Below are 21,992 nucleotides of genomic sequence, written 5' to 3' on the forward strand. Positions count from 1 at the left end.
ATCAGTATTCCATTATATAAATGTACCTGGGAAGACATGGGGGTGACTAGTTGAGACACCTAGTTGTAGGGGTCATGAAGACTGAAAAGGACACCCTCTAACTAGATAGGACTCCTAGTGGAGGAAGGGAAACACCAACCCACCCACAAAAAAACTTTGACCCAAAATTTACCCTTCCTACAAGATGTGCAGGCATAAAGATAGAGCAGAGATTGAGGGAATGTCTAACCAATGCCTGGCTCAATCCAAGACCCAACCCACTATTAAGAATACTCTGCTATGCTCACAGACAGAAGCCTAGAAGTCTCTGAGAGGCTCCACCCAGCAGCAGATCAAAACAAATGCTGAGACTCACACCCAAACATTGGGTGAAGCATAGGACATCTTGTGGAAAAATGGGGGGGGGGGGAATAGAAAAACCTAGAGGGACAAGAGCTCCACAAGAAGACCAACAGAGCCAACTAACCAGAGCCCAAAGGGGATTGCGGAGACTGAAGCACCAACCATGCATGGACTGGACCTGGGTCCCCTACACAGATGGGCAGCTCAGGCTTCATGTGGGCCCCCTAGTAAGGGGAGTAGGGGCTGTCTCTCACATGGACTCTGTTGCCTGCTTTTTCATCACTTCCCCTTAGCGGGGCTTCCTTGGGGAAGTGAGTCCTGATGCAACTTGATAAGCTGAGGTAGGTGGGTAGGATGGGCCCCAGTTTTCTCAGGAATAGGGGAGGTGGGAGGGGAAAGATAGGAAGGAAAGGCTATGATCAGCATGTAAAGTGAATTAATTAATTAATTAATTAATTTTTTAAAAAAAGAATGCAAAGCCACGTTGCAGCACAGATTCAAAGCAGCATCTTCCCTTGACTGTCCCCAGTGACATTTTCTAAGGGTTTAACTAAAAGGTTCCTGTGTAGTAAGTGGACCCTGTGTATATCTCTGGCTGTACTTTCAAAGGCTTCTAGACCCAGCAGTTGAGGTTACATTGTATGTTTTCCCTTTCAAGTTCTCAGCAGTTCTAACTTGGAAGAAGTCGTTACAACTGAGAGAATTTAGGGAAAAAGGTATCTAGATGACAGTTACATAGATGTGCATTTCCATGCATTACTAGATAAAAGAAAGAAATTATCCTGTATCTTACAACAAAGGTGAGAGTGAAGTTAAGGTCAGACAACCACAGATTAGCCAGCCCGAGACTCCTTCCCCCATCCTGCTTGCTACTCATGGCCCCTTCTTTTCTTCTTTCTCCTCCTCTATGAGGAATGGGTTTTTGGATGAAAAGCCACAGTGGAGTTGAGGGTAATTCTTTGCTCAGTGGATTTAAGTCAAACCTCTGACTCTGTCCACACGGAGTTCAGTCAGCCATCCCATATTATGGACTGACTCATTTCTTAAAAAACATATCCCTGGTACATTGGAATAAAACTGCATTTGAAAAATGTGTTTTTACAGAGATAAATGAAGCCATTAAGGGGAGCCTTAAGCCAATGTGACTGCTGCTTTTCTGAGACCATGGCACATGTGGAAACAAAAAGAGGATGCTTGAAGATGCTGGCCAAAGACAGCCATCAGTAAGAAAAGACAGACCTTAGAAGAACCCACTCCTGCAGACACTTGATCTTAAACTTCCACTTCTAAAGCAAAGATGTGCTGGGGAGGAGAGAAGGTAGCTGCTGACAGTTACCAGGTAAAGAAACAAAGCATCATGTAGGAGGGACAATAATCCTGTAAGTTTGTTTGCATGTTTAAACCCACAAAGGACACTCACTTGGCTTTGTCATGAATGGGTCTCTCTGCACCTACTAATATGTCTGCCACCTGCAGAAGACTCTCACATTTTACATTGACAGTAGAAAGCTTTCCAGAGTTCCCAGCAGGCCCATGTCAGCCTGTCACTGCATGACCTACATGGCTGAAAACAAGGGTGCTTCACCTAGCTCAGCCAAACCCCATGAGCCTCCAGCTCGTTCAGTGACCCACGGTGCAGCCCCTGCATCTCAGCAGCCTCAGAAAAAAGCAAGCCATGGTTAGGTTCTGATCAAGCTCAACTCAATTAGGAACTGGTAACATGAGCTCTGAATGGGGCGTGGACTTGCTGTTTCTTGGCTACACGTGTTAGGGTACATGGGGAAGACAGAAAGAAAAATGTTTTTTATTGTGCTGTGCTGTACCCAGTTGCCCCAAGTAAAGAGATGTGTCTCTCAACAGTGACAATGCAGGGGAGATGGTTCCTGCAAAGATCCCAAATCCAGTCAACTCTGTCTTCTTTGCACTGATAAGGGCTTACTAGGGAAATCCATAATCCCTGCACTAATACAGTTTTAGTAAAATCTGCCAATAAATAAATCTGAAAAGGAAAATGTGCCAGCAACGCTATTATTAAATAGAGGGGGAAACATTCATGGTGCAACTTCAAACAAAGTTGCTCATTATTGTACAAATTCAGATTGCTTCCATTTTGTTCTCTGAGGCTACACAGAAGATAAATAATAGTCCCTAGTCCTCCTTCCAAGTTTTCATTCACTGAGTCACAGGGAGTGATGGAGAATGCCTCTAATCCAAGGATTGAGGAGGCTGAAGCAGAAAGATTGCCATGAGTTCAAAGCCAACCATCATGGGACACATAGTAAATTCAAGGTCAGCCTGGGATACATACCAAAATACTTTTAATACTTTTAAATACATACATACATACATACATACATACATACATACATACATACATACAAGATTTAACTCAGTCAACCAGCATTTACTGAGAACCTTCCATGTGCCAGTGATGGTACATGGATCACAGTAGGTGATTAGTAAAGTATTGTGACACATACTCTAATTGAGGCAAAGCATAAGAAGAGATGGAAACTGATCTGGGTGACGCTTGTACCTGGAAATCTGAAAGCGCCTGGATTTTAATTTTGTGCAGAAAAAGATATAGGCCACAAAGTGGCTGCCCCGATGCTTTACAGCCTCAGTCTGGCTGCCCAAGTCCAGGGCCAAGCACACCTCCCATTCCTGCCCCCACCGTCTACACCCTGCCTGTGACTCAGAGGCCTGCATTGACTTCTGCCTATGGAAGGCACACAAGAAGTAAAGTGAAACCCTAGGAGGGCAGTAATCTTTCCTCTCTACACTTGATAGAAAACTGAGTGATGACATAAGGGTAGAAAACAGCAGTAGAGAAAATCCCAAATGAGCCTACAAGGTAGCTCAGCAGGTGGAGGCACTTGCTACCATGCTTAATGACTTCATTTTGATCCTTGGGATCCACATGAAATGATGAGAGAAGCCCTTGAGGCATGAGAAAATATCACACATACACACATATACACACATACACACATACACACACATACACACATACATGCACACACATGCACGCGCACACACACATACACACATATACACCTATACACACATACACACACATGCATGCACACACATACATACATATATACACACACACATACTTGCCTACAAGCAATTGTATAGAGGCATTTTCCTCATTGAGGTTGCTCTTCCAGATGGCTATATCTTGTATCAAGTTGGAAAAGAACTAACCAGGCCAGTGGACCTTGGAGAGCAGTGAGGTTGGTACTTGTAATGGAGAGATGCTCAGATGGGGACTCCTGAAACCTGGCCCCATCTACCTGAGCTGCTTAAGTGGACAACTGGATTTGGTTCAATAAACATCAGCCTTCCCCTCTGTGAAACAGAAGTGTCCTGCCTACCTCAAGGAAGCCTGAGAAATCAAAGGATCTGTGGTAAATGGAAAAAATTGTTAAGCCTGAAAAACACTGAGCAGATAGAAGAGAGGGTTATAATTAACCTAGCCACAAAGCCGCCTCAGGGCGTGATTAAAATACACTGTACCCCTCTAGATCGACAAAGTGTGAACATGGTTAAAAAATAGGGACAGCTACTCCCAAACAGAAACAGTTGGTGTGTGGGCAAAGCTCCATAAGCATTCTCTACGCCAGGAAACTTGCATATGCTTAGAAGCTAGCACGTTTCTGTTGGCCTTATAGCAGCAGTGTAGGAGAGCTACTAAACGAAATCTGTGGCAGCAGGACCACTGCCAAGCACAACTGTCCCAACCCCCCAAAACCTGTGGACCGCCAATCTCCATCAATGGAAAGAAATGTGCCTTGTGCTACTAGACAGGGGAAGCCATGCAGTGGATGCCAGAGAAAACCAGGCATTACATGCTTGCCTGGGAGAGGTCAGTGGAGCCTCTAAACTACCATGACCTGGACATTTAAAGGGGGGTCGGCGGTGGGGGGTGGAGTTGAGGGGTAGTGGCAGGAGAGGGGGTAAACAACTCTTTTAATAAGAGGAGGGTTCTAAATAGGGAGCCTTTCCCTGTCCTGACAAATGATTCACAAAACCAGTACTTTTTCCATCTGATTACAGTAAATTTTCCAATACGATGAATGCTTTGTTTGGCTGAACCATTTAATAGTCATTCACACTCTCTAATGAAACTACTAATTACAAAATCCCTGCATTGCAGGCAATAAAAAAAAAGGGTGGCTAACCTCTTTACAGTGCCTGTTCTGCCATGGAGTGCCAATTCCTCTCCCCTGGCCCTCTCCCCTTTTCACTGATTTGTACCTCAAACATCCCCATCAAATCTACTAAAAAAGATTTAAACTGTCTCTACCATATAAGTAAGTGCAGAGTGCACACAGATACGTACATACTAAAACACTGTCCCACATCTTAAAGAAGAAGAAGAAGAAAAGCAAGGAGTTACGGCTGAGACGACTGAGAAAAGACCCCTGGGTCAGGTTGTTGCTTTTTTGGGACTAATTTGACATAATGGGGATGTGATTTTTAACAATACAGACATTAACAGAAATCCCAACAGAAAGAAAATGTTTGCTACCTTAGAATAGAGCAGATTTTAAGGGATATGTTATGCACATGCACGCACACATGTACATACATACCAATGTGTGTGTGTGTGTGTGTGTGTGTGTGTGTGTGTGTGTGTGTGTTTCATAACTAACTGTTATCCACGAGGCTTTACAATTCTATTTTGTTTGTTGTCATCAAATAAAACAGAAAGGACCACTAAGGGAGCCTAAGATGCGTTTCTGGACTGTGACTCTTGACAGCAGCTTTCAAGCTACCAGACACACCAAGGAAAGCTAACAAACCCCAGACCTCCCTCCCAGTTACAGAGCATCTTCACCCACACCAGAGAAAACATGAGTCAATCCTTCAGTCATCCCACAGTGAGGTCTGTATCTGAAGAAATGAAGGCTACCATGCCAACACTGACCAAAACGGGGCCACAAAAGAGGTAAAAATATATTATCCTAATCTTTAAAGGTTAAAGGGAAAACAAAGCCTCCATAAAACATTTTATTGTCATTCATTAACTAATTAATTAAGAATGAGACAACAGGCAACAGATTTAGTGTAATTATGCCAAATCCAAATTAGGTTCAAAAGAGCCAAAATATTTTTGCCCAAATTTGTAGGTGACAGATTTAATATTTGGTGTGTTACTTAATATCCTAGAGGCTCTATTTCAAAGGGTTATTTTAATAACTTAGGACACAATTTGTAAAAGATTTTAGGAATTAATTTTTCTCCTACCCAGAGGTCAATGGAATAAGTAAGGGCTTTAAGAATTCTTCAGTCAAAGAATGTCAATTTATAGACAAAGTACATGAAGACATCTGTTTGCTGAAACAAATGCCAGAATGCATGCAAGCAGTAGGGTGTTCCCCAGGGACAATTAAGTAATTTAAATCTGAGGCCTATATTATAATTACTCCATTGTTCAAAAAAAAAACATTTTAAATCCTTCTTGGGGAACAGGTGTAGAACTGATTTACAAAGCACACACAAAACCAGCCTAATGATCCACTTACATCTACAGACAAGCTCCAAAGAGGCCAAAAGTAACTTCTATTTGGTTGGGCATGCTTTTGTGTTTATGTAAGAATATGAGTATTTTGGGACTTCTATAAATTTATGTAAACTAAAATAACACAACCACATGCTGACGAGAGCGCCAGATTGCATCAGGAACATCTCAGAGGCTAACCGCTTGTCCTGTGTCTCTAGCCACAAAGTCCAGCCGGATATCTACTCGCAGCTAACTTATAAAAAGTGCTAGGATCTCTCATCCTTGCCAGCATCGCTGTTTGCACTTATAAAGAGGATAGTATTAGTGCTTTAAGAAAGAAAGTGACTACTCAATGAAAAGTCCTAACAGAACTTAAAATATAGGTCGAACCAGTAATTCCCAATCAAGCTTTGTGTCAGGGTTTGAATGAGAACGGTTCCCATAGGCTCAGATGTTTAAATACTTGGTCCCTTGTCGGTGGAACAAGGATCAGGATGTGTGGCCTTATTGGAGAAAGTATGTCATTGAGAATGAGTCAAAAGACCTGTGCCATAATCCCTGTGCCCTTCTCTGCCTCCTGCCTGGGGATCAAGATGTGAGTTCTCAGGCATTCTTGCCACCATGCCTTTGTTCCACCATCTTGGACTCTAGCACTCTGAAACCATAAGCTCAATTAAGTTTTTTTTTTTTTTCAATTATACGTTGCCTCAGTCATGGTGTTTTGTCACAGCAATAGAAAAGTAACTAAGACACCTTGTTACAGAACACTTGGCCCAACCAACCATAGTTGCTGTAGTTTTAGTCTGAATGGGATATTAAAATCCTGTCCCCTTTCTGTCTCTCTGTTTCATAGCCACCACGAAATGGGCAGGTGCCTTCATCACCCACTCCCCCAGGGATGTCCTGCCTCCTCACAGGCACAAAGCAATAGAGTCAAACAATCAAGGACTAAAACCTTCAAAAGAATGAGCCCAGATAAATGTGCCTCTTTGTGAGTTCATGGTTTCTGGTCTTTTATAATAACAGAAAGGTAACTTGCATACTGATTTAGAAACTGGGTTTTAAAGATATATAGTTAATATCTTAAAAGCCACATCTTCTTTAAATGCCCAGGTGACTATGGCCACAGCCTAAAGGAAAAGACACCATTTCCACTTCACAGACCATAGCTCCAAGGGGAACTGGAGATAGGAGTCAGTGATTTGACTCAAACCAACACAATGAGTTTTCAATTAAATGTCATCAAACCTGCAATTAAGTGCAATAGTGTGTTACTTGGGTTGCTACATATGAAATTGTGACTTGTAGATCCACAACAGTGCAGACCAAACTCCCATGCCCAACCCAGAGCCAGGAACATCACCAAGCATGGAGCTCTGCTCTGATAAACATCCCTCTCTGAGGGATCTTGGCTCTTTAATAGTAACATGCTAGCTGTATAGGAGTCCACTCAGCAAGGTGACAATTCAATTCCAGAGGCAGACATTTAAGAAAGTGAAAAGGATAGTTGTTTATAATAATACTAGAAAGAAATGTGTAACCACAAAATATTCATCCCATGTAATGGCTTAAATTTCACATTGAGAATGTGTTTCTTTACCTTAAAGCTTAGTCTCCATTTCTATAGCAAATCCTCTTAGGGAGGACTAGGCATTGGAACTGTGTGGGTCATTTACCACTAAAAAAAATTCTCCTTGAAATGAAGGGCTCTAATGGGGTGGGGGTACAGAAAAGTACTTTAATTCATTGTTGCAAAGGAATTAAAAGCTGTAGAGATAGCTCAGTCAGTAGAGTAGTTGCCACACAAGCATAAGGACCAGAGTTCAAACCCAAGCACCTACCTAAAAAAGCAAATGGCACACATGGAATGCCAGCACTAGAGAAGCAGGGATAAGATGTGCCTTGGAGCTTCTTGACCAACGAGCTAAACCTAATCAGTGAGACCCAGATACACATGACAGATCTGAAGTGATAGTTTGAAGAAGCAGACGTCAAACAACAACAAAGTGGGAAAACCTGAGGAATGAGACTTGAGTGTGACCTATAGCTTAACACACACACACACACACACACACACACACACACACACACACACACACAAATGGTGGAAGTCATCAAGGGAAGAAAGTTCATAAAGCTAGTTCCCGATGAAACTAGCTAATCAACACCTACATTCATAATTACTCACCTTCTATAGCAATAGTCTAGAGACCCCTGGTGGGTGGGTGGGGGCAAATTACCTTTTCTCTGGAGTTCCATATCAGATAATTACATTACAATTCATAACAGTAGCAAAATTAAAGTTATAAAGTAGCAACAAAAATAATGTTATGGTTGAGGGTCACAACATGAGGAACTTGTATTAAAGGGTCGCAGCATTAGAAAGGTTGAGAACCACGGCTCTATAGAAAATATTTTAAAATGAGAGGCTATACCAACCACTTTATATCACACACACACACACACACACACACACACACACACACACACACACACACACGAAAGTTTTAAAATTCAAGTAAGTAGCTGGAGAAATGACTCAGCAATTAAGAGAACTGACTACTCTTGGAGAGAACCAGAGTTCAGTACCGAGAATCCACATGATGGCTCACAACTACCTGTAACTCCAGTTCCAGGGAATCTGTTACCCTCCTCTGGCCTCCTCAGGCCCTAGGCATGCATGTGCAGACAAAATACCTATAGACATAAAATTTTTTTTAATTAAGAAATTGAAGAAAACACAAATCTTAGAAATGTCCTTTATGGTTATAGATGAGAAGAATTGATGTTTAAATGTCCACACTATCCAACATTATTTAATGCAATCTCAAAATAACAATGACATCTTTTACAAAACTAAAAAAATAATTAAGTTAATTGTGCCCTTTAAGACCTAATACAATTCATATAAGAAGTCAATATTTAATCTGCTGTGAGTGATCGGGGCTAGAAGAAAGTTTCCTTACAATACTGGGAAATTTTTCAATGCCAACTTTCAATTAGCACAGATGCTATCTTCAAGTGAAGAGAGAGAGGGGGGGGGGGAGAAGAAAGAGAACATAACTTTTATTGTTTATAACATAAGTCACACAGAGCATCACAAATAGGTAACTTTGGCACGATCACACCAGAGGAAAGGAGGGTTGTTTAAGGAAGAAATAGGTACATTCTATAGAAAGGACATAAATGAATGCCAAGGTGTAGGTTTTGGAGGAGAGAATTGTAAACTTACTGATTTTTTTAACAATACTTTTCAGGACCATGGAGAGAGCCTGGTTACCACACACTGTCCATAGAGATTCAAAGTAGACTGATCCTTTGAGGTCTGAAATAATAATCAAAATTAACCTAAGCAATCCTTGATAACAGCTAAAAATTTAGAAGGAAAATGACTGACGTTACCTTTTTTTCTTAAATTATTCTACAAATGCATAAAGATGAATACACAAATGGCTGAAGCCTGTTCCCATGCTGGCATAGGAATTAAAAAAGAAAAGAAAGAAACAAGCATTTATTGGAGAGAGGGTTTCCACATCTTCTTAATAGTAGCTTTGGAAGGGAGGGAGGAATGGGAGGATACAAGGGATGGGCTAACAATTGAGATGTAATATGAATAAATCAATAAAATATTTTTAAATAGTAGTTTCAATGCCATGTTGAAACCGAGATCATTAAATTGTTATATGCATTAGCAAATAATGACATGTTAGCTACTATAACGAATACACTCTAAACTCTCACTGGCTTAACTAACTGCAAAGTATATTTCTTACTGAAGTCCAGTTGACTACTCAAACAGGGAAGAAAAATCACTGTTTCTTGTATTCAGGATTTATCATTCCAAGAGTTTACCACTCTAAATCCATGCTTTCCTAAGTTGTGCAGAACACCAGTATCCAAACAAAAGGTAGAAGGATAAACTAGAACACAGAGGACTCCATGGTCACACGGTCATGCCTAACTTCAGGCACTACTGGGGAAATAATCTGACTTTGAATCTATGTTAAGGGAGAGGGGTTATGTGAGCAGATAGCCGCTCTCTGTGCCATGTGCCGTCATTTGACATGATTTAAAGTCTAGCTAGCAGAATACAGCAGACTATTACCCGCCAAACTTGCTCTCCCTCACATCTAGGGAAATGCCAATTATGGAGAAAAGAGGAGGATGTCTGTCTGGCCAAGAAGCTAATCATGCCTCATCTCTCCCTCCAGACACCATGCCTCAGGCCATCCATGTCTAAGGAGAGACACAGATTGGTTGTGTCAAGCCATCATCAGTGCCTCTGTCTCTGTTCAGTCATCTGGAAACTTCCATGGATAAAATTACAGACTAGCAGGTGTGTTAGTCAGTATTCCATCAAGATAACAACAAAAAAAAAAATACATGAGATACTTAACTTATAAAAGAAAACATTTATCTGGGCCCATGGCTTTGGAGATCCCAGGCAAAGATCAGGGAGACACAGGGCGCTGAGTCTCTGGTGAGCATGTTGGATGGCAATGTCAGAAACATATGGCAAAGAAAACTGCTCAGATCATGACCATAGAGCCAAAGACAACGCAGAAGGGGCCGTGTGGTCCAAATCCCCTTGAGAGCATGCCCCTGCTCTTATAACTTCTCAATTAACTTTCTGCAAGCCCCTCTTCCTGGAGGTTCCACCACTCCCCATAGTGTTGCACTAGGGACCAAGACTTTTTATACAAGACCTTAAAGGGGGCAGTCAAGATCCAAAGTGCAGCACCAGGCTTTAGTATAAAGCAGGCAAACACACAGGAATTTCCCAGTTTAACCCAGCACCATGAGGCAGCATTCTGGAATGTGGTGGCTGAAGGGCACTGGAATAGACAATAACCCAGAGTTGGCTCCATTCCTCAGGAGCCAAGAAACTGCCAAGCCTTCTTGACCCTTGGGAATACGCAAATCTTCACTTGCCAGGCATATTGCTGGGGTGATTCATAGCTTGATTGTTCGAAAAAGTATTGACAAAAGAATATAATTGGGAATAAGCAGGTGGCTCAGTCAGTTGCTGCTCAGGGTACGAGGACCTGAGTTCAGGTTCCTCACACCACATAAGAAGGCAGCTACAGCAGCACTGTAACCCAGCACTGGGAGGGAGACAGACAGACAGACAGGCAGACAGACAGACAGACAGACAGACAGACAGACAGACAGATCTCTGCCACCCACTGGCCAGCGAGTCCAGCTGAACTGATGAGCTCCAGGTGAGTGGGGGGAGAAGAACACCAGACATCAACTTTACATGCATGTACACACCGGCATGCACATGTGACAGTTTGGGGACAAGGAGAGAGGACAGAGTGGAGGAACTAAGGAGCTGCTGAAAGAATGCAAGTCGGTGATAGAAGATTAAATAAAGCTCTGTACTGAGACAGCCAAGGAGGAAAGCAGAGATAACATAGCAGGAAATGTCACACGCTAGAGTGTTCTCAAGAGCTTGAAAGGGTAGAACTGGTCAGGACACCCACCCTAAAAGACATTGTATAGGCATTCAGGCAGGACAGAAGCAAGCTGTCTCAGACCCAAGCCAGAAAGATAAGAGGGGAAGAGTCAAAAGTTAGGTGAAACCATGGATTTAGTGAACGCTTTTCTCAAATGATTTCTAACCTGGGACCCTCCCTACCATTTCTGAGTGTGAAGGCAAAGCAAAAACTCTATTCTACTGCATCTATTGCTGTTTTTAGCACCTGTAGTTTCTTTTGGAATTCCAAGTCCTTGAATCCCCAGGGAAGAAATAAAAGAGACTAATGCCATCTATACCTTTTCAAAGAGCCTGCAAAGTGATTACCTCTAAATGTAGCTCATAATTTTTTGCACTATAGGCACACTCTCTTTTTTCCAAAAATAGAAGGTATTGTGCCTTTAATTCCTATACTAATTGTGGAATATATTTGTTGCTGAGAAGTTACTAGAAACCTTGGGCTTTGTTTCTTACTGAAATTTACAGTATAACAGACAAAGGAGATTATGTCTGCTGCACTGTGGGTCCCCGCCATCCGACTGGAGACTGAAATGCAGACACACACGGTGCAGCATTTTAAGGATGACAAGGCAAGAACGTGGCTATTCAGCCTGAAAATAAAGCAGCTTTATTGCTAAAAGAGAAGAAGGGGGAGCCAGTGTTATCAGAGCCAAAGCACCCTAAAATTCTAATTAGAAGATGTTATTAAATGAAAAGCTACAGAAGCCGATGACTATAGATTCCTACAGGAGAATCAGCCAGCAAGACAGGCTTAGGGTTTGGGACAAACTATTTTATACACACACACACACACACACACACACACACACACACACACACACACATAATGTGTATGTGTGTATACGTATATACATATACATACATACATGTATGTATGTATACTTATATATGTGTGTATACTTTTTGTGTGTGCATGTGGTTTGCATGTGTGTGGAAAGAGGGTTACACATGTGTGCAGGACCAAGTGCACACATGTGCAATGTACAGGCCAGAGACTGACATCAGGTATCTTCCTCAACTGTTCTTCTTACACTTCATTTTGTTTACTAGAGCGGGGCGTCTTGCTGAGCCCAGAGGCCACGGGTTCCACTCATCTGGCTAGCCAGATTGCCTGAGGAATCCTGTCTCTACCATACAAGTGCTGGGATTACAGAAGGCCTGCCACACACACACACCTACATTTTTTTTTTAATGTTTTTAATTATTCGTTGAGAATTTCACAAATGTATAGGACCCGCCCCTGCTTCTACATGCTTTATCCGCTGACCCATCTCCCCGGCCCTGTCATGTCTTCTTAAGCAAGAAACCTTTTAAAACTTCTCCAAGTGCCCTACCTCAGGCCATCGCATGCCCCATCCCAGTTAACACCTAAGGGCAAAATGTCTCAGGAGGCTCAAACAATCACCAGGTGCTTAGAGCAGCCAGGCCACACCGACCATCAGTCTCTATAGTAAAGCAGAAAGCAAGCCACCATGTGTCAAGGGATGTAGTGAGCAAGTTCCACCCCACAGCCCTGCTTTGGGGACTGCCATTAAGAGCCCCTTTCTGATTAGAGACAGAGATGTAAGGCTCTTTGCAGCATGAGCAAGATGCTTGGCAGTCTCCGATTCTTACCCCTGCCTTGCCAAAAGCAACACTTCCTGCTGGACTGTGTCTGTGCCCCGCCTTTTTCTCTGCCTTCCTTCCAGCTCCTGCCTCTCCAGCTGCTGATCTGATCATTCCTCTCCATTTATCGTTTCTGCATCATCAGCTTTGTTTTCCTCTACCTAGGAATCATCATCTTCTTCAGGTATGCCTTCATCACTCTAACTTAAAAACACAGTTTCTCTTCATCTAATTTTCTCAGCCCAGCTGCCGCACTTTCTTTAAACTTAGAATAAAACCTCCTTTGAAAAGCATCATTTTTTGGTTTTTTTTGTTTGTTTGTTTGTTTGTTTTGTTTTTAAATCTTTTTCTTACCTTCCCTGAAGATGACCCATCAACCAGTCCCGACAACTTTCTATCCGGAGTGTTTCTAGAATCCTGTCTTCTCCCATCAGTCCGATTCTGACTGTCATCTATGTTGGCTGTTCTTGCTTCTAAACCTGCCCCTGCTGTAATCTATTATCAACTGAGCCAATATCATGATTCTTTTGTGTCATGAATACAATCATGTCACTCCCCTATCTTCAAATCCTACAATAGGTACCCATGTCACTCCTCTGTTCCCTTCAGATGCTATGTAGAGTAGTTTTTCCTCCAACATCTGGAGACTGCCAGCCTCCTCATTTGCACACAGACACACCCTATTCTGTTCTCTTTGGTTTGGTTTGGTTTGGTTTTTTCAATATGCCAGCCATCACACCATGTTGAGACCACTGCATTTGTTACTCCTTAAATTTTCTCCTCAGATAAGCCTCAAATCTGGTCCCTTTCACTCTTCAGGTCCTTCCTGAAAGGTCATTTTCTCAGGGGCCATCCCCACCCACTTTACTTTTCCACAAAAATCTTTAGTAAAAGATGAAAGATTTATATGATCTGAAGAGAGACCAGAGGGCCCATCAATGTTTTACTTTTTTGTGTGTTCTTATTTTCTGATGTCTCTCCCTGGAATGTAGGCTCTGTGAAGACAGTGTTTTGACTATTTGATGTTTGACTGCAACCTAAGCTTCTAATACAAATATTGGCGTTTATGGTGTTCAGCAAACACTGAACAACCTACTTGATAACCTGTGTGGTGTCTACATGTGTTATAAAGAGGAGAAATCGCTGCTCTACTGAAGAAAGCCACTGCACTTTGATCCCATACAGACCCCAGACCTCACTTACACACATGGATACTCAGAACAGGTAGATCTATGGTGTCCCCAGCCTTCATCCCAAGAACCTGAAGCGAGGAGCTTTGTGTGACCTTGTGTGCGTTTCTGTCCTACCCCACCTCTACCCATGTAACTTCACCATCACGCCCTTCACTCATCCATTTTCCTCACTGATGCTGAACGCAAGCTCACCAAAGTCTCTTCCAAATCAGTGTTCAGATTACGAGAATGTTTTTGATAAAAAAGAACAACAGAAAGTAACTCTAATGAAGCAATGTTTGACGTCAAGGGAACTGATTCTGCCTGTGTCTGGGAAAGAATCTATGAAGGCAAACTGGTGTGCCTTGGTTTCAGCCGTCACAATGGACATGAGCCCTCCTAGGATGTGTGCCTACTGACGTGTTGAAGTCGCTATGGCAGGTCTGGACACCAGGAGAGAGATGACTTCTTTCTTCTGAATAATAAGGAACTTGAGACAAGCACATCATTGTTGTCGTTACTCCTAAATGCACTTCACCACCTGGGAGATGAGCTGTCTTCTGTGAAGGAGCCATTATGGTCTCTGATGCTTCTGTCCTTTTAGCAATTTATTGATCTACAAGTGTCCAGCAGCCACCATACTAGTATGAATATATGTAATAAAAGTCCATACAGGCATGCTGGTAGCGCAGGAATGTAAACATCCTCCTGTGAAATGTTAGCAACTCTTTTGACCTAAAGAGAGGAAATGCCTTCTTCATTTTGAAGAAAAAAAAAAACCTGTGGGTTCCTACAGGCTTTAAAATAAATGCACACAAAAAGAGTTTTCCAAGGTAAAAGGTTACCTATCATTTTACAAGACTCACATTACTACATAACTCATAAACAGTTTTAGTAATTAATTTTTACTACTAAGCACACAGCCTTTCAAAGCACAAGTTCAATTGAAATGTCTATCTACTGGTCACTACTAAATGTGCGATCTTAACTTTGGCCAATAGCACTTTATGTAACATGGGCATAAAGCGCTGATAATTGTGTCCCAGCTTAACCCAGCATAGACTTAACTAATATAAATCCAGGAATTATAGTGGCCACAGAAAATGTTTCCTTGCTATGAATCATTTATTCAACCCAGGCTAAGCAGCCAAGCAATGCAGCTGTGTCTATATTTATCTGCTGACAGCAAAAGAATTACTCTACTTATCTAAATTAGAGGGCAATGGGCTGTGCTGTTGGCAGATCTAAAGGAGCCTTTAAAACCTTGACTATGAGATGACCATTCTGCCATTTCCAAAGGGAATCCACTCCTCTGGGAGAGCCTGAGGACAGAGCAACTTTCAGCTCCACTGTTGAGCTAGAACTCGTTGCTCTCCGTGAGTGCGGAAGACAGACAGGGACATGTTAGCCGGCGCACCTTTTAGAGCGCGAATGCTTCTGTAGTGTTCAGCGGCCACAATGATCACCCGACAAGGACCACAGGCCTGCTTCTGATTGGTACATGACTGGAGAGGCTCTGAAAGGGCTTCTTAAGCATGCGATGAATAAGTGATTAGAGTTGCATTTAAGAAAAATCACCCTGAATAGGAAGAACAGACAAAAGAGGAGATTAGAAGGTGAGGAGTCAAGCAGGGCGTGCTGCAAGAGTCAAGACAGGAGCTCGAGACAGGAGCGGCAAGACCCTCCGAGCATGCAGCGGAGAACTAAGAGCAGGTCCCTCATGTTTTCCCACCACTTAGGAGCAGTTGCAGTAGACCCAGTCTCTTTTCTAGCTTTTACTGAGCCAAATCACTATGGACGATATTATGGCTTGAATATTAAATGTGTCTTGTAGGCTTGTGTATAAAATACTTGGTCCCAGCTGGTGGCACTATTTTGGGTGGGAAGGCCTAATTTGAAGAGGTGGGTCACTGGAGGTGTCCCTTTGAGGGTTGTACTGGGTCCCGGTTCTTTCCTTCCTGCATTATTTGCATCACGAGGTGTTTGTGCCCCATGCTCCCACCACCACGACACTCTGCCTCACTGTCAGCCAGGGGCAGTAGATTGGAATCTCTAAAAGTCTCAGCAAAAGTAAATAAGTCCTCCATTTATAGTGCTCTCTCGGGTATTTAGATCACAGCTATGGAAAAGTAATTAATACAGGAGCTCAGAGAAGGCTGCGGTAAACGGACACTTAAAATCAAGGCTTCCTGGAGACCGCCTGAAGAGCAGCCTGGTGACAGCTATCCAGAGTTGGCCGGATAGTTGGATATCCAACCACTGGATCCTGAGACAGTGGCCAGACACACCAGTGAAAGGCCTGTGTGTGAGCTTGGCTCCGTGGCAGGAGCAGAAATGGAGACAGACTTCTCATATGTACTGATGTTCTGGATGGAAGGACCAGCCCAGGGGAGGAAAGGAAAAATCAACAACTGGCCAAGATCAAATGAGGAGATTTTGCTCTAGGGAAAAGCAAAATAGTCCAAACTTCAAATTCTCCTCTTATCAAATGGGTGCTTTAAAAAAAAAAAAAAAAAAAAATCAGCCATGGGAACTAAAATGATGACTCAGCAGTTACAGAGCACTGCCTGCTCTTCCAGAGGAACCATATGGCAGCTCACAACCATCTATAGCTCCAGTTCTAGGGAATCCAGTGCCCTCATCTGGTCTCTGTGGCCACCAGGCAAAGAGACAGCACATAGATACATGTATTCGTGCTTTTCTACTGTGATGATAAAATACCATAACCAAGTCAACTGACAAAAGGAAGGGGATGTTTCTGTTGTTGTTGTTTGGTTTTTTTGGTCTTTGTTTTTGTTTTTGTTTAGTTTGTTGCTGTTGTTTTGTTTGGTTTGGTTTGGTTGGTTGGTTGGTTTTTCGAGACAGGGTTTCTCTGTGTAGCCTTGGCTGTCCTGGACTTGCTTTGTAGACCAGGCTGGCCTCAAACTCACAGCGATCCACCTGCCTCTGCCTCCTGAGTGCTGGGATTAAAGGTGTGTGCCACCACACCCGGCAAAAGGAAGGGTTTATGTGGTTCCAGAGAATAAACTCAAAATGGCGCACATCTTTGAAACCTCAAGGCCTATTCCCACTGACAAGCTTCCTCCAGCAAGACCACACCTCCTAACTTACCCAGATGGCACCACCAGCTGGGGACCAAGAATCCAAACAGCTGCACCTGTGGGGGACGTTCTCAGTCTAACCACCACTGCACACATACAAGCAAGACAGCCACACCAAGAAAGTAAAGCAAAACTATTTTTAATTTTTAATTAAAAAAGAAGCTCCCAGCCTTTTACAAAGAAGCAACTTGAAGTTTATCATATGCATTACAAAAACAATTCACAGCGGGGACCTGTTAATAGAGAGCTCCTCTAGTCCAGTGAAGTTGTAAGTCTTTTCTAAATGAGATTCTCAGTCTACCGTATTAACTGAGCGATACCTTTGTTCAGTCCACAGATATTTATTGCATGCCTACTATAGTCCATGAATTACATCTTTGCCTTATGTAAAGCAGACAAAAAATATCTTTAAAGATACTTCTATGGTCTCAGAAATAAAAATAAAAAACCATACAACTAAGAAAAAAATATATATATATATAAAAGCATGTGGCACTGTTGGTTGGGAGGGGGCATGCTAGGTGTGTAGCAGAAGCCTAAGAGGAAGATGGGCAATTCTACCTTGCAGGTGGGGACCAGGGAATGACAGGTAAGGACGAGAGAGGTATGTTGTTGACTCTTCTGGGGCTGCTAAGCATTGGCCATGCTAATTTGCAGGCAGAATTGAGAAGAAAAATAAGTTTCTGGGCAAATGGAACTTTGTGAGGAAACGCCCCCCCCCCCAAGATATAAATAAGCCCCATCTTACTGTACCGTATCTGTTGCTGAGAAAGGAGGGAAAATAATAAAGCTCATGCTGAGATAAGGGGAAGGAGCTAGCTTGTTCCCACACCTGGGAGGCATGATGTGCCTTATTTTGACTATGCATCCATGGGAAGCCACTGAAGGGTTTCAAAGAGATGGAGATAACATAACTAAAAAGATGCATTTAAGAAAGATCACTCTAAATAGAAAACACTGACAATAGGTAGGGTTGCAAAACGGGAAAGCCAGAGAGTGATGCAGGAGTCCAGAAAATCAGCACAAGGTTGGGTGGAGCTGGTGAATAGATAAGCAAGAAATTAACAGAGTCACTGCTTGGGCCAGGAGGACAAGAGAGAAGAGAGTCATTGAAATGACCCTCTAGTTTATGGATAGGCCAAGTAGAAAGGCAGTGAGAAGGAATGGGTCTAAGGAGCAAAATATGTGCTACGTTCTTAGGGACCTAAGGAGGAGACCAGTGGAGAGATCCAACCAGCAAGATGCTTGGATAGGAAGTGTCAGACCTGTAGGTGCCCAGCACAACTAGACATGAGGAAGGAAGATGGCCTTTGTCATGGATGAGATGGAGGAGGAAGAGGAAGAGGGCAGCAACAAGAAAGACAGGAGGAGGGAGAGGAAAAGAAGAGGGTGGAATCCTGTAGAATACACAACAGAGGTTGAGAAACAAAATCCAGGTAAGGAGGGAGAATGAAAATAGAGCTGGAACGCAGGACTCTGAATTGGTCCCCTGGCTTCAAAGGGCATTGCTTTGTCAGTTGGGGTGATTCCACTGAAAGATGAAGGTGGCGTTTCACTACATTAACAATGTAACGTAGGATGTGAAAGCTCTGGTTCCTTGCGTGTAGGAAACAAAATAATGAAATGTTCTAGACTGATGAGATGTCCTGTCCTGTCCTGTCCTGTCCTGTCCATGTTCAGCCTTCTGTTTCACATATTCTTTGTACTTCACTTATAATTATTCTGTAAGTTTATGAATGTTTGAAAATAAAAACAATGAGAAACAATAAGAAAGGCGGAGGAGGAGAGAGGGGTGCCTGGGAAGCCAAGGAGAGTACACTTCTTAAAGAGACAGAGCAGTCCCAGATGTGAGCAGGTGGGGACCACCTTGGAGAAGGTAAGAAAGCCAAGCAAAAGAGAAATCACCCCTAACAGCCAATGAGCCAGCTACAAATTGCCTTCTGTTTTGTTAACATGAACAGGGAGGAGCAAGGAAGAGGAGGGGGTTGAAGACAGGAGAGGTCAGCCCTGTCATTCACCCAGCTGCAGGCCACTAGGAACCCAGTGCCTTGGAGCAGCCCAGGCAATCCAGAGACTGCCTCTGGAAATCCGTCCCTTCCAGCCCCGTGGTTATCAAAATGCAGGCGCCAATCTTACTCTGCTTCACACTCCTGAAATCCCCAGGGGCAGCCATGATCTCTTGGTGAGGTGGGGCTCAGCTTTGTCTTTTTATAGCATTCAGGTGAAAATGGAGACCTTGTTTAAAATTCTGATGGGATTTTTCTGTTCCCTCTACAGTTTGTATAAATAGAACGGGCAGGAACAGGTCACCATAAAATGGAAGTTCTTGGCTAGAGCTCCCCTCGTATTTTAAAAATAAGGATCATTATATAAATATCTTGTTCATCAATAATAAAACCATTTGAAATCTTACTGCTATTTGTCTTTATCCAGTTTCAAAAGTGACACAACACTTCTAAAGAAGGGAAGTGCTGTCTGACCCTATTAAAACCAGTTCGTAACTTTTTTCTTTACTGGTTCATACTGAAGTATTTCCCTTGGGTTAAAATACCCTCTGAGGAGCTTGTACTCTGTCTGTGGTTCATTCCCACAGTCAATAGCTAGTTACATTGTCTCAGTGTCCTGTCTACTTAAAGCTCACATTGGTGGAGAGAGCTGAAGGGACCGCTTCGTTTTCAGTCTAGACCTCAGAATCCTTGATTTTTTTTTCCCCCTCCACCCAGCAACTGGAAATAGAACCAGAGCCTAGCAACTTGTACATTAGAGCCCATTTCAGCAATTAGTCATACAAAGCCTGATTCTTCTTAAGCCACAGCAGAAAGGAATCCAACTCTGGTTGCTTCTTTCTTATCCCTGTTTTGTGGCTATTTAAGTGCAAGCTGTTACCAGTTACCTGATTCTCTTCTTCTCTTAATAGCTCTTGTCACTAATGACTTGTTTTATAAAAAGTCACTCAGAGGCAGCATCAGATGGAAAGTTTGCCAAGCATTTGGCTTGAAAAAAAACTAGAATCTGTAGACTGAATGAAAACAATCTTCCATGAAGCCACGCTTGCTTCAGATCTTTTCTGAGTTGTTGTTTTAACAAACAAAACATCATATATGTATATGAAGCTCCTGGTACCCTTCCCAACTCTCTCTCTCTCTCTCTCTCTCTCTCTCTCTCTCTCTCTCTCTCTCTCTCTCTCTCTCTCTCTTTCTCTCTCTCTCTCTCTCTCTCTCCACGCCCCCCCCCATTTCTTGAGAAAGGCTAAGGCTATGCTTTGTCTTGTGTTAATTACCCCAATGCATATTTTTACACACACAAAGTCAATGTGTTTCTGTAAACATCAGCCAATACTGTTTTTGCAGGATGAGGGCTTGAACTTGGAGCCTTACACATGCGAGGCAAGAGCTCTACCACTGAGCTGTGTCTCTAGCCCTCTTTCATTGGTTTTGAACTTCATCTAAATGCCATCCTACTCTCCAAACCATTTCTTCACAAAGCTGATGTCGCTCAAATCCATGTTTATCCACTTGGAAATATGGATGGCAATTTTTAAATATTTTTATTGGTGGATAGTCATTGTGCACGTTGTTGAGTTTCATGGAGAATTTTCTTTCAAGTATATTACATACTTTGACCATTCTCACCTTCCCTACTCCCTCTCCTTAGTCCCCTTCCTCTTTCCCATCATCTCTCTTCAGCTTTCATGTCACACGTGTCAACAATGAGTTCTAGGTCTGAGAACCCCACAGAAAAGAGGAAGGATCGTAGGAGCCAAAGGGGTGAAGACACCACGACAACACAGCCCACATAACCAACTAAGCAGGGCTCATAGGGGCTCATAGAGGCTGAAGCAGCAATCGCAGAGCCTGCACATATGTTATGGTTGTGCAGCTTGGGGGTTCTGTGGGACTCTGAACAGTGGGAGTGGATGTGTCTCTAACTCTTTTGCCTGCTCTTGGGACCCTTTTCCTCTGACTGGGTTGCTTCACCCAAGGCCTGTTATGAGGGTTTGTGCCTAGTCTTAATGTATTTTGTTAGGCCGTATTTGGTTCATATCCCTGAGAGGCCAGCTTTTTTTTTTAATGGAAAATGGAGGAAGAGTGGTGGTGAGGAAGAGAGGAGGTGAGTGGGAGAGTAGAAGGAAAGGAGGAAGGGGACACTGTGGTCGGGATGCACTGTGTGAGAAAAGAACAAATTTTAAAATAATAATTCTAAGAGTCAAAACTGACAGAAAACATGAAGTTTGTATTTTTGCGTCTAACCTAGTTCATTCCAGATGTATCCATTTCCCTACAAATAACATAAATCCATTCTTTATAACAATAAATCTCCATTATGAATATACTCCACATTTTCCTTATCCATGTGTCTACTGGCAGACACTGAGGCCGGTTCTATGACCTACCTGTTGTGAACAGTATTTCAATAAGCATAGATGTGCAGATATATACATGATATGTTGACTCAGAATCTTTGGGGTATATGCCCAGAAGTGGGTATTTACATGTTAAATATACTGTGCTAGTTTCCATTGTATAAATGTACTATAACATTATTAATTTGTTATTAGTAGACAATTAGGGTTTTGCATTTTGTACATTATTTTTATTTTGCTATTACTAACAGAAATACCACAGGTATTTCTGGTGGTTTCATGTACTCATGACTACATAGACACATGTGCACGTCCTCACCTTATAACATAGGCTCCTGTTCTCCAGTGTTGAGACAGTTAATCTGTACCAGCTCATCAGCCCAGAGCCTCTTTTAGG

The 21,992-nt window shown here is 42.6% G+C and overlaps 1 protein-coding gene across 1 annotated transcript in view; it reads right to left on the reverse strand.

Annotated features, from left to right (window-relative positions):
• The window catches only part of Tmem178b (transmembrane protein 178B), a 377,728-nt gene that overhangs the window by 343,501 nt on the left and 12,235 nt on the right, over positions 1-21,992 (reverse strand). The window lies entirely within an intron of this gene.

Source organism: Acomys russatus, chromosome 10 (genome assembly GCF_903995435.1).
Source record: "Acomys russatus chromosome 10, mAcoRus1.1, whole genome shotgun sequence".
Classification (NCBI taxonomy): Eukaryota; Metazoa; Chordata; class Mammalia; order Rodentia; family Muridae; genus Acomys; species Acomys russatus.